A 12,119-nucleotide genomic window follows, 5' to 3' on the forward strand; every position below is an offset into this window, starting at 1 on the left:
GTACACAGATGTACAAAAAGATGGATCTATGTGTGATGCAAATTTTTAAGAATATAATTGGAATCTTTAAGAATTCCATACTAATGCTTGAACATTTTGAAAAACTTGATCTCAAATTTAATATGTGACAGTGTTTGAACATTGGTAAATGGAGAGGCAGGAATGCCAGATAAAATATCTTGTGGTTTTTAGTTTCACCGTTCTATGCCCCCAGTCTAAATCTTGCTGGAGTTGATTTTGTTTTTCATCCTATCTCAAGAATCAAAATATAGTAGATCAATTAATGCTTCAGCTGAAAATCCTTCAAAATCTTAAGATCAAGATGTCTCCTCGCCAGAAAAGATGATGAAATCAAAAGTTTTGTGGCCAGCTGCAAATGAGAAAGTCAGTTACAAAACTTTTGAAGAGACATGACATGTTGAAAAAGCTGACAAGAGATAGGTGTTGACTCATTTGGATGTACAAGGTGAGGCTGAAAAGCTGCTGGCTTTAAGGGTATCACAAAAGACCTGATTGGAGGCCCAACCGTCCAAGTTATTTTAAAAGGCTTAGAAAAACTGAAAGAACACTACAATAAGTCTGGGAATCTGAGAGGGGAATATGTTCAATAAAACCATAATTAATTGATCCACTTGTGTTTTCTTTTACCCAAAGCCAGGAACTTTACAGCCCTCCTTTGTATAGGTGTGAAATAGGTACCTCTTTTCCTGTATGGCAAGTCAAACTTATCTGACTATGATTTGTATGGTGCTGGTGACCTTGAGATGAAGGACTTTTGACTGAATGCTGACAGTTAAATACTAGTCATTTAGTCCAGTAGGCAGGGCCTCACGTCAGTGAGAGGTGGAGTGGCTGGGTGTTGGGGGTTGCTGCTCTGTAAAGCCATCAAGAGGAAGGCTCAAAAACAGTGTGCATTCTCTCCTGATGACCCTCAAAATCTATGGGCATCTTGTGTGCAGAGCTTTTGATTACAGCATTTACACAAGTAAGCTCTGAGGTAGAATCTACTGACTATCTTCCCTCCCTATAAATTAGTAAGTTTGAGTAAAAGTTAGAAATTAACATATGAATATTAATCAAAACTAATCAAAATGTTAATCAAAACTAGTCAGATATAGTTTTGAATCAACTTCATATAGAGAAACATGCTTGATTAAATATTTATGCAAATATGAATAATCCAAACTATGGAAGATCATTGTCTGAAAGGATATGTTTGTTTCTAACAATGCATCTTTCAAGCTAAAAAAATGATAAAGCTTATATAATAATTAGATTTCTAGATGACTGCATGAACATATATTATTGATACACTATTTGAAGTAAAGCCAGATTAGTGATATAAGGTTGTAAACCTCATTAAACTTTGGCCTCATAATATGTTGACTGTTTTGACTCCAACTCTACGATGCACACATACGCACAGACACACACACACATGCACACACAGACATACACACACATGCACACACATACACAAACACACATGCGCACGCACACGCACACACACACACACACATTTAAACTTAACAAAACACACTCCAACTCTCCTTCTCACTTTGATTTTTTGCCAAGAAAGAAAATCTTTTCCCCACAACACAACAAAACAACAATAATACGTCTCTTCTCTCAGCCATTTGCAGTGTGCTTCAAAACAAGCTTTTTATACCATTAAACGATTCAGTCTTTCTCTGTCTATAAGGATATTTCCTAATCTAGAGAAAGAACTTGTAAGGAGGGTATTGATCAAACAATGCATCAGTCTAGCACCTAATTATCTGTGGGAGTCTCCTATCCTTTTTGACATCACAGAGACAGTGAATGGTCTTGAAAGGAGACAGTGTAACCAAATTTGAGAGAGAGAGGGGGATGGGGGGAGAAGAATCAACCCCTAGCCTTAACTAGTACCTTATTTATTGACTCTCAAAGCGATGGAAGATAAAACTGACCTCAGCAAGATTTAAACTCAAAAAAACAGAAAGCCGGAACAAATATTGCAAAACATTCTATCCAACACTCTACCAATTCATAGTAATTAACATTAGAGCACTGTTCATCTGTTTAAAATGGTTAGTACTGCTGCTACACACACAAGCATCATAAAAAAAGCTGGTACTTAATTGGTTACAGCAACAAGGGTTCCAGTTGATCTGATCAACAGAACAGCCTGCTCGTGAAATTAATGCACAAGTGGCTGAGCAAGCCATTAACATACATACCTTTAATGTGGTTCCCAAGGAGATTCAGAATGACACAGAATATGACAAGGTTAGCCCTTTGAATTACTGGTACAACTCATTTTTGCCAGCTGAGTGGACTTGAGTGATGTGAAATAAAGTGTCTTGCTCAAGAGCACAAGGCACTGCCAGGTATCAAACTCACGTCCTTATGATCATGAGTCAAATATCCTAACCACTAAGCTACATGCCTTCAAACAAAAGCATCATAGATTGTATCAAATAGGAAGCTATTCATGTGATAGACAAATATTCACTCACCAACACATAACATTCATTGGTTCATAGATGTACAATTTTTTCTCTTTTCCTTTCTGTCACTGTTATAACTGTCTATATTTCTCTCATCTAACAAGCTGCATACCACTTTAATCATATCTCTGGCCTTTCCTCTTTTTCCTCCTCTAATCTCACCTGTGATTCATTCTTCAGATGAGCAATTAAATGTTTTGGGATTTGAGGAAGGAATCACAGTCTTCTGGGAATTTCTAGACTTTTCAGTAGACTTTAGCCTACAGATGTTCAATCTAAATATGAACAGCAATGATCTCACCAAGCTTAGAGAGCCTACAGAAATGTTTATCATTACCCCTCCTCCTTTAATTAATTTATAAATAAAAAAAAGCTTGAAAGAGAAACTCTACATCATTGCTTGACTTGCTAAACATAGCAGACAAACCTTCCATCAAATTGTACCCTACTGTCTTAAATATGGAGTGATACATTGGTAGGGTGCAATTTGATGGAAGATTTATTTGTTATTGACCATGGGTTTGCAAGTCAAGGCTCACCTAAAGTTAAGAATAACTAATTAATCAAAAATACATACATTCTGACTCGAAAGAAGAGGGGGTTTAGTAAATCCAGGCAAATACCTCTGAAAGCACTCCATGTAATCAAAACCTAGCTACATATTGACTTGGATATTTACATTTAATTATGTCATACTGATTAATACTAGACATATTAAATCAATAAAATTATATAGAACCAAAACTAAGAAAGTGTACTTTATTCAGAAATAGATTATTACAGTAATTAGTATTTACTGCATTCACATTTGCTTCCAGCCATTTCTTTTATTTTTCTATTTTCTTCTTATGTTCATATTACCTCACAATGTTCATATTACCTGCAATGTTCACATTACCAACTGCAAAAAGAATTAAGATATTAGTTCCTTTGGGCAAGCTTTCTCTGAATTCTGTCCTATAAAGTTCCAATAAGTAGAAGTGAAGATGAAACAGAACATATATTAAAGTAATGAAGAACAAAGCCTGAGCATTAGGTTTCTCTTTGAGTGTGGAGTTATTGCAAATCCTATATTTATATTTGTATCAAGTGTCTGTGATACTGACTTTAGTCTTCAAAAACAACTGATCTCCTCACTGCCACTATTGCCATCCTCTTCTTCCTCCTTTAACCCTTTAGCATTTAAACTAGCCATATCTAACCAAAATATTTCATCTGTTTTATGTTCAAATCAGCCATATCCAGCCTCTCACACTTAACCAAAAATGCAATTCTAAAAATAAGCTATCACATCATCAAAATCTCAATGCTACAAGATAATGCATGATTAGTTCAAAACATTGTGAATATAAATAAGCATTACATTTGACAGAGCAATCTGAATGCTAAACAGTTAATATCCATCTTTCATGTTGGCATAGACTGGACAATTTGACTGGATCTAACAGGTCTGAGAACTACGTGGCTGCATGCCCTTCCAAATGCCAACCACTTCATAGAGTGTTCTCTATCATAAATGTTATTAGATGTTTCATTACTACCAGCATTTTATTGGTCTCTTTACCATCACTGAGACAGCCTCAATGTGTTGCTAGAATTACCTGTCAAATCTCTCCCAAATCATACCCTACCATCATAAAAAAAGGACATATTAATTTATGTAGTCCTAGATACACTATACCAGAAAATAAAAAGTGTAGAACAGTCATTGTTGGAACACTTTAATCATAGGTCTGCTTGAGCAAAACTTTAACAAGCCTAGAAGGGATCCTGTACATGGCTGTTCAACCTGTTAGAAGTAACAGCCAAATCTTCTTAATATTACACCATATCATCTTAAATGAATAGGGATACACTGGACAACATAGTACTCATTGATATTTTTGATGACAGCATGGTCAAAGCTGGAGTGCCTTTGATCTGAGCAGAAACAACAATAACAAAAATTTTTACAACAGACTCTAATCGATTGAAAATAGCCTCTACTGAGCTTAAATTTATTTTTTGATTTCAAATGTAGGAAATTTAATATAATTCATTATATTGGTACTGACATGGCTGGGTGGTTGAGAAGCTTGCTTTACAACAATGTGGTTTCAGGTTCAATCTCACTGTGTGACACCTTGGGCAAATGTCTTCTACTAAAGCCCTAGACTGACATGAATTAGTGACGATAAACTTTTTCCTTTATGGTATTATATTGTGCCTAGCTGTTTATATCAATTTTTAATATATATATATATATATATATGGGCATATGGCTTCTGCTATAGCCTTGGGCTGACCAAAGCCTTGTAAGTGGAATTGGTAGACGGAAACTGAAAGAGGTCCATCGTATACATATATATATATGTGTGCATGTGTGTGTGTGTATGTGTATGTTTGTATGTATATATTTATGTGTGTGTGTCTTTGTGTCCATGTTTGTCCCCCCCCACCATCACTTGACAACTGATAGTGGTGTGTTTATGTCCCCGTAACTTAACAGTTCAGCAAAATAGACCAACAGAATAAGTACTAGGCTTACAAAGAATAAGTCCTGGGGTTGATTTCTTTGACTCTAAAATCCCTTTAAGGCAATGCTCCAGCATGGCTGCAGTCAAATGACTGAAACAAGTAAATGAATAAAAGAATACACACACACATATATATGTATGTATATATATATATATATGTTTATATATGTATGTATATATGTGTGTGTGTGTGTCTTTGTGATTGTCCTCCACCTCACTGCTTGACAACTGGTGTTCCTTTGCTTACATCCTCATAATTTAGTGGCAAAAGACTTATAGAAGAAGGACCAGACTTATAAAAAAATAAGTACCAGGTGTTGATTTGTTTGATTAAAATCATTCAATACCATGCTTCAACATGCCTGCAGTCCAATGACTAAAATAAGTAAAAGATAAAAGATAAAAAGATAAAAGATCTCGTACACCCTTAACCTATTTGTTCTGCTTTATTTCTAGAAACTTCTCTAAACGTGTTTCTTGCTGATATAAAGTGCAGCATTTTTTTACATTCATCTCCTTCCTAAGTACTTTCCAGAACAGGATATACGCTAGCACACCTCTCCCTCTCTTAACTGTTTTGAAGCCATACTTTTCTTTCTCCTCCACTTCATCTGTAATGTTGTTCCCTTCTGTATAGGTTACTTCAACCATTCACAATAAAATTACTTGCTGTTCAATGAAAACTATCAACAAACAACTCAGAGCATCACTATATTTGTATAATTTTGAGATATATTTGATAATATTATTTTAAGTAATACTGATAATAATGATTACGTATTGTTAAACTTTGAGACTCTTTGAACAAACAAGATGCCACAAGCCTCTTAACCAAATAGTTTTTGACCTCCAAAACATTCTTTCACAGATAAAATATTTTAATTAAAAATCCAATCTAATTAGATTAAGATAATTTATCTTAAGAAGGGTTAAAAAATAAGCATTAATCATCTAGAGCAACGGCTCTTAATATTCTGTTTTGTTTTTTTCTTACTCATGGCCACTTTTGAATTCAAAAATTTATCTATCTTTGTGGATGCCCACATAAACATTACACTGTGTAACAAAATTAAATTTTTTTTTATTTTTGGCCAGTAAGTGCTATTTCCTATTTGCTTTTATCTAGAAATCAAAGGAAATGACTATTATTCCTTTAAAACTTTGCTTTTGTGACCTGGGCATCAGTATTTTGAAACTGACCTATTTTCAATTATGTTTCATTGAGTTGCTGAAGCAGAAATATTGATGTAGCAAATATTCTGCTCAATACCACAGATTTACTTGTCAATTGCTTGACCTTAACCACTTGAGCATGTTCTTTAGTGGCTGACAGTATTTGCATCTCTGATCATGAGCAGGAGTAGCCATGTGTTTGAGAGGGTTCATTTGAGGTTTGAATAAATATCAAAACAGAAGCAAAGTTTGGAGGAAATATTAACCATTTTCCATATTTTCTAGGGGAAAGCAAATAGGAAATAACAGTCGCTATCCATGGACAAAAATCATTGTTACACAGTGTTTTTAGTTGAAAACTTATAACAAAAACAAAAGCAAACTATTTTATCATTTGCAATGTACATTATTTCCAGCTTTAGTAACATGCAAAAATAACTACTTTTATTGAGGTAAAGATACTTGTCTTTTGAGTTCACATTATCATCCTTACCACCTTATTTTTTATCAAAAGCCTCTTTCACTTTCGCATTTCCTCTGTACACCACATTCTGTCAATGGTAGCTTCATGTTCATCTCTCACTGTTTCCACCCCTATGTACTTCTGACCTTGTCCCTGGCACCATGCATCTCTCATACACTGCTCATCTGTACTGCCTCTAGCTTTTCTCTCCCAAAACTGATATTCACCAATGACCATACCTCTACCTATGTTCACAATTCACTGCATTCAACTCTCTTTCTATCTCTATCCATCTGCCTCTCTCATTTTACTCTCTTACAAACTTAATAACTCATTCACCTCTGGATCACTTCTCTTATGGTAACTTGAGGTAGCCATGTAGCCCCAGCAAAATACCTGTTTCTGTCACTCTATCATAGTTTAGCTTCCCATAACCTGGCATAAAACCACTTCTCTTAATACTATACCACCCTCAGTTGAAGTGCCTTGTTTTGTGATTGGCATTAAGAAGGGCCTACCAACTGTAGAAGCCATCCCAAAGCAGACATTGGAGCTTGGTGTAGTCCTATTGATTGTTGGCTCCTGCCAAACCATCCAAGTCATGCCAGTATGGAAAACAGATGTTAAAAAAGATGATGATGATGATGATGATGATGATGATGATGATGATGATTGATTGATGATGATGATGACGAAGACGACGATGATGATGATGATCATAAAGTTGTGTTTTAGCAAATTAAATTCTATTAAGACATAAATATGCACAAGTCACACAAGCTAAAAGGATTGCTAAAAATTAACTTAATTCATATCTAATTAAAAAGTAAAATTTAAGCATAAAATATATTTAAAAATGTTATTGATTAACATTTTATTAAGTAAGAGCCTTGTGGCTAATACAAACTTGAACGTTTTTCAACATCTACCTGCAGTGTTGTTAATGACAAATTAAGATTACCCCTTCTTCATAATATTAAAGTAAGTGTAAGCTTTTTATAACCAGATTCAACAAAATAAGAAATGGTAAAAACAATGACATACAACTTTACTTTCTCTCAGAAAAGCAAACATGTCACAGCAGTTTCACTACTTCTCCATTAGTTATGCTTGCCAAGTTTGGATATAGCTTCAGCTGTTTCATCATTAATTTTAATGATGCTTTGCTATAATTTTATATCAGATCTCTTGTATTTAGCTGAAATGGCTACATCATCGAATATGGAATGCTTATCTCTTAGCAAGTCACTGAAATGAACTTTCTCACCCAGGGCTATCTTAAGACTTGAGCACACTGGGCAGGTGCCCCAAGGCCTTCTGACCTATGTGTGTGGTAGCTTGCTGTAAATAAATAAGTACACTAGGGTCAGTTTATTGATTTGCCTGGGGGCCTACAATGCTGCCCAGTTCCTATCACTATATAAATGCTTCAAACTCTCAACATATGCAGAAAGGTTATCATCACCTTACAGTTCAGTGTCAATGCTAACTAGGGCCAGAAACTGCTCCAACTAACAACATTGTATATTGCAGGAGTGGCTGTGTGGTAAGTAGCTTGCTTACCAACCACATGGTTCCGGGTTCAGTCCCATTGCGTGGCACCTTGGGCAAGTGTCTTCTACTATAGCCTCGGGCTGACCAAAGCCTTGTCAGTGGATTTGGTAGACGGAAACTGAAAGAAGCCTGTCGTATATATGTATATATATATGTATGTATGTGTGTTTGTGTGTCTGTGTTTGTCCCCCCACCATCGTTTGACAACCGATGCTGGTGTGTTTACGTCCCCGTAACTTAGCGGTTTGGCAAAAAGAGACCGATAGAATAAGTACTAGGCTTACAAAGAATAAGTCCTGGGGTCGATTTTCTCCACTAAAGGCGGTGCTCCAGCATGGCCACAGTCAAATGACTGAAACAAGTAAAAGAGTAACTCTGAATAATTTGAGTTTCTCAATGAAGCAGTATTAGCCTCTTTGCAAGATGTAAGATTATAGTCCAAACCCACTCACTACCCTCTTACAGTTTATTCAATAAATTTAGCTTTTGAACTATATTTGAGATGTAAAATGTATCACACCTGGTAACAACCAACTTCTCACCAAACTGTTTACTATTCAGAAATGTCTCAAAGGGCAATAATTGCATTCCTTTTTCTTTTAGTTATTGCTAGTTATCTTTATAAACCTTGCTGAAACTTATTATTTCTATACTTGTAAATCTCATAGGGTTAGTTTTGTTGAAATGAATAAGTTTAGTTGCTGTGAGGAGTAGAGGAACTGCCATTGTGATCACAGCCTCTTCAGTTGAGTTTAGAGTGTTTGGTACGATTACTTCAGTAATCACCAGCAGAAAATTATAAAGCTTGTGAGTTTGTTTAAGGTGATTGGTGGTGAGATTAGATACAAGATTTGGGACAGAACTTCATCTTATTTCTTTACTGCCCACAAGAGGCTAAACATAGAGGGGACAAACAAGGACAGACAAAGGAATTAAGTCAATTACAACGACCCCAGTGCGTAACTGGTACTTAATTTATCGACCCCGAAAGGATGAAAGGCAAAGTCGACCTCAGCGGAATTTGAACTCAGAATGTAACGGCAGACGAAATACCGCTAAGCATTTCGCCTGGTGTGCTAACGGTTCTGCCAGCTCGCCACCTTGACAGAACTTCATCTTGGTAACAAAAAATTCTGGATAGTGCTAAGCACGCATATATAAGTTAAGAAGGGATGAAAAAAGGGTGATAGACAAGTCAAGTTGGCATAGAGTGAAAAAATAATAAAGAATCATAATTCAGTGGGGGTGGCGTGTCATTGTAGCTGGGTGTAAAACAGTATATTTTATTATCTCCTGATATAAGAATGAGTGTAGTGTTTTTATATATTTGTATATATATATATATATATATATATGAATTTGTCCAAAATCAAGCAGTGGGAGTGAATGGTGAAAGAAGAGGAGAGAAAATAGTAAATCAGTGAAGGAGAAGTAGTGAGAGTAATAGCTATGACTGAGAGGAAGTGAAAAACAGTAATAGCAATGAGAGAAAGGAAGTGGTAAAGAGAGCATCATGTATCTTCTACTATAACAATCTACTATAATAATACTGTTGTGTAGTTCTCCAACACAACATATGAATGAGAAAGAAAGGAGTGTTCAACTGATGGAAGTGGGATGGTGAAAAGTCAATGGTGAAACAAAAATCAAACAGCGCCTTAACTCTGTGTGAATATACGCGTGTGCATGTAAAAAGGGAGGAATGTGAATGTTTGTGTGTGTGTGTGTGTGTGTATGTGTATGTTTGTGTACAATATATTTATATATTTGAGTGAGTATATATGTGTTTGTGTATGTTTATTTAGAAAGATATATAGAAAATAGAATTAGAGACACATGCGCATTTACACATACATATATATATATATATAAACAGACACACTTAAAAAGGAAGGAAGCGGGCTGTGACAATGTATAGAAAACCATGTTCGCTACAGACTGTGCTACTCATACATATAAATGTATACATATGCACGCACGCACACAGAGTTGAAGCACTGTTTGATTTTTTTTCAACTTTTTTGTAACCTTTTTATATATAAAATAATACAATTAGCTGTCATTTTTGATGGTACAGGGTCAACTAGTAATAAATAAATCTCCATCTAGAGTGACCAGATAGAGAAAGTGAAATGTGAAAGAGAGGTGGATAACATGTTGTTAAACAGATACTGGTGTAGAGAGGAGAGGATACTCATAATATGGTCAGTAGATGGAATTACATGATAGACCAAGAGATAAACAAGTGTTTAGCAACATAAATGCAAATGTATCCAAGAAAGGAAGGGTTATATATATAATCTATATAAAGAAGTGTAATGTGGACTGATAGCCAAGTGTGTAAGAGGAGCTTTCTGTGATAGGTGTATGATTCTCTGAATCCTCATTTTGTATTACTCATTTATATATGTGTGTGTGTCGTCGTCGTCGTTTAACGTCCGCTTTCCATGCTAGCATGGGTTGGACGATTTTACTGAGGACTGGTGAAACCAGATGGCTACACCAGGCTCCAATCTGATTTGGCAGAGTTTCTACAGCTGGATGCCCTTCCTAACGCCAACTACTCAGAGAGTGTAGTGGGTGCTTTTACGTGTCACCCGCACGAAGGCCAGTCAGGCGGTACTGGCAACGGCCACGCTCATCTAGCTCGAAAAACCTCATGTGTCACCCGCACAAGAGCCAGTCCAGGGGCACCGGCAACGATCTCGCTCGAAAATCCTACGACGGCCTCGCACAAGAGCCAGTTCAGGGGCACTGGCAACGGTCTCGCTCGAAAGATTTCATGTGTCGCCCGCACATGAGCCAGTCCAGGGGCACTGGCAACGATCCCGCTCGAAAGATTTCATGTGTCGCCCGCACATGAGCTAGTCCAGGGGCACTGGCAACGATGGCGCTCGAAAGATTTCATGTGTCGCCCGCACGAGCCAGTCCAGGGGCACTGGCAACGATCTCGCTCGAAAATCCTACGACGGCCCCGCACAAGACCCAGTTCAGGGGCACTGGCAACGATCTCGCTCAAAAAACCTCATGTGTCACCCGCACAAGAGCCAGCCCAGGGGCACCGGCAATGATCTCGCTCGAAAGATTTCATGTGTCACCTGCACATGAGCCAGTCCAGGGGCACTGGCAACGATCCCGCTCGAAAGATTTCATGTGTCACCTGCACATGAGCCAGTCCAGGGGCACTGGCAACGATGGCGCTCGAAAGATTTCATGTGTTGCCCGCACATGAGCCAGTCCAGGGGCACTGGCAACGATCTCGCTCGAAAATCCTACGACGGCCCCACACAAGAGCCAGTTCAGGGGCACTGGCAACAATCCCGCTTGAAAGATTTCATGTGTCGCCCGCACATGAGCCAGTTCAGGGGCACCGGCAACGATCTTGCTCGAAAAACCTCATGTGTCACCCGCACAAGAGCCAGCCCAGGGGTACAAAGAAGTGGGTGCTGTTACATATATGTATGTGTGTGTTTACACACACATGTATATATATGTATATATACAGTATATGAAATGTATATATTGGTGGTCTCAGAGGAGGTTAGTATGTACTGGGAGCAGGTTATTGGTAGATATGCATATATTTCTATATGCATTTTTAATTCCATAGGTTGTATGAAGTGCTGCTGATATTTATGGTGTTGAAATTAGCACAAATATGAAATATAAGGACTATGATAAGACAACCATATATCTGGCTGTTAAATTTGTGCATAGTCTCTTCCAAAAGTTTTGCAAATTCCCACCAAATCTAATTTGGTCCCTTAAAATGCACCGTTATCTTCCTGGCAACAATATGGAACCTTGTTGTAAATCACAAATGTAGCGAAACTGTTACATTTGAATTTATATTTTTCATATGATTTTACTTTCAACATTTTATATGACACTATAACAATTGCCTTGGAATAGATTTAAATACCT

The sequence above is a fragment of the Octopus bimaculoides genome, chromosome 2, assembly GCF_046866305.1.
Source record: "Octopus bimaculoides isolate indiv1 chromosome 2, ASM4686630v1, whole genome shotgun sequence".
Classification (NCBI taxonomy): Eukaryota; Metazoa; Mollusca; class Cephalopoda; order Octopoda; family Octopodidae; genus Octopus; species Octopus bimaculoides.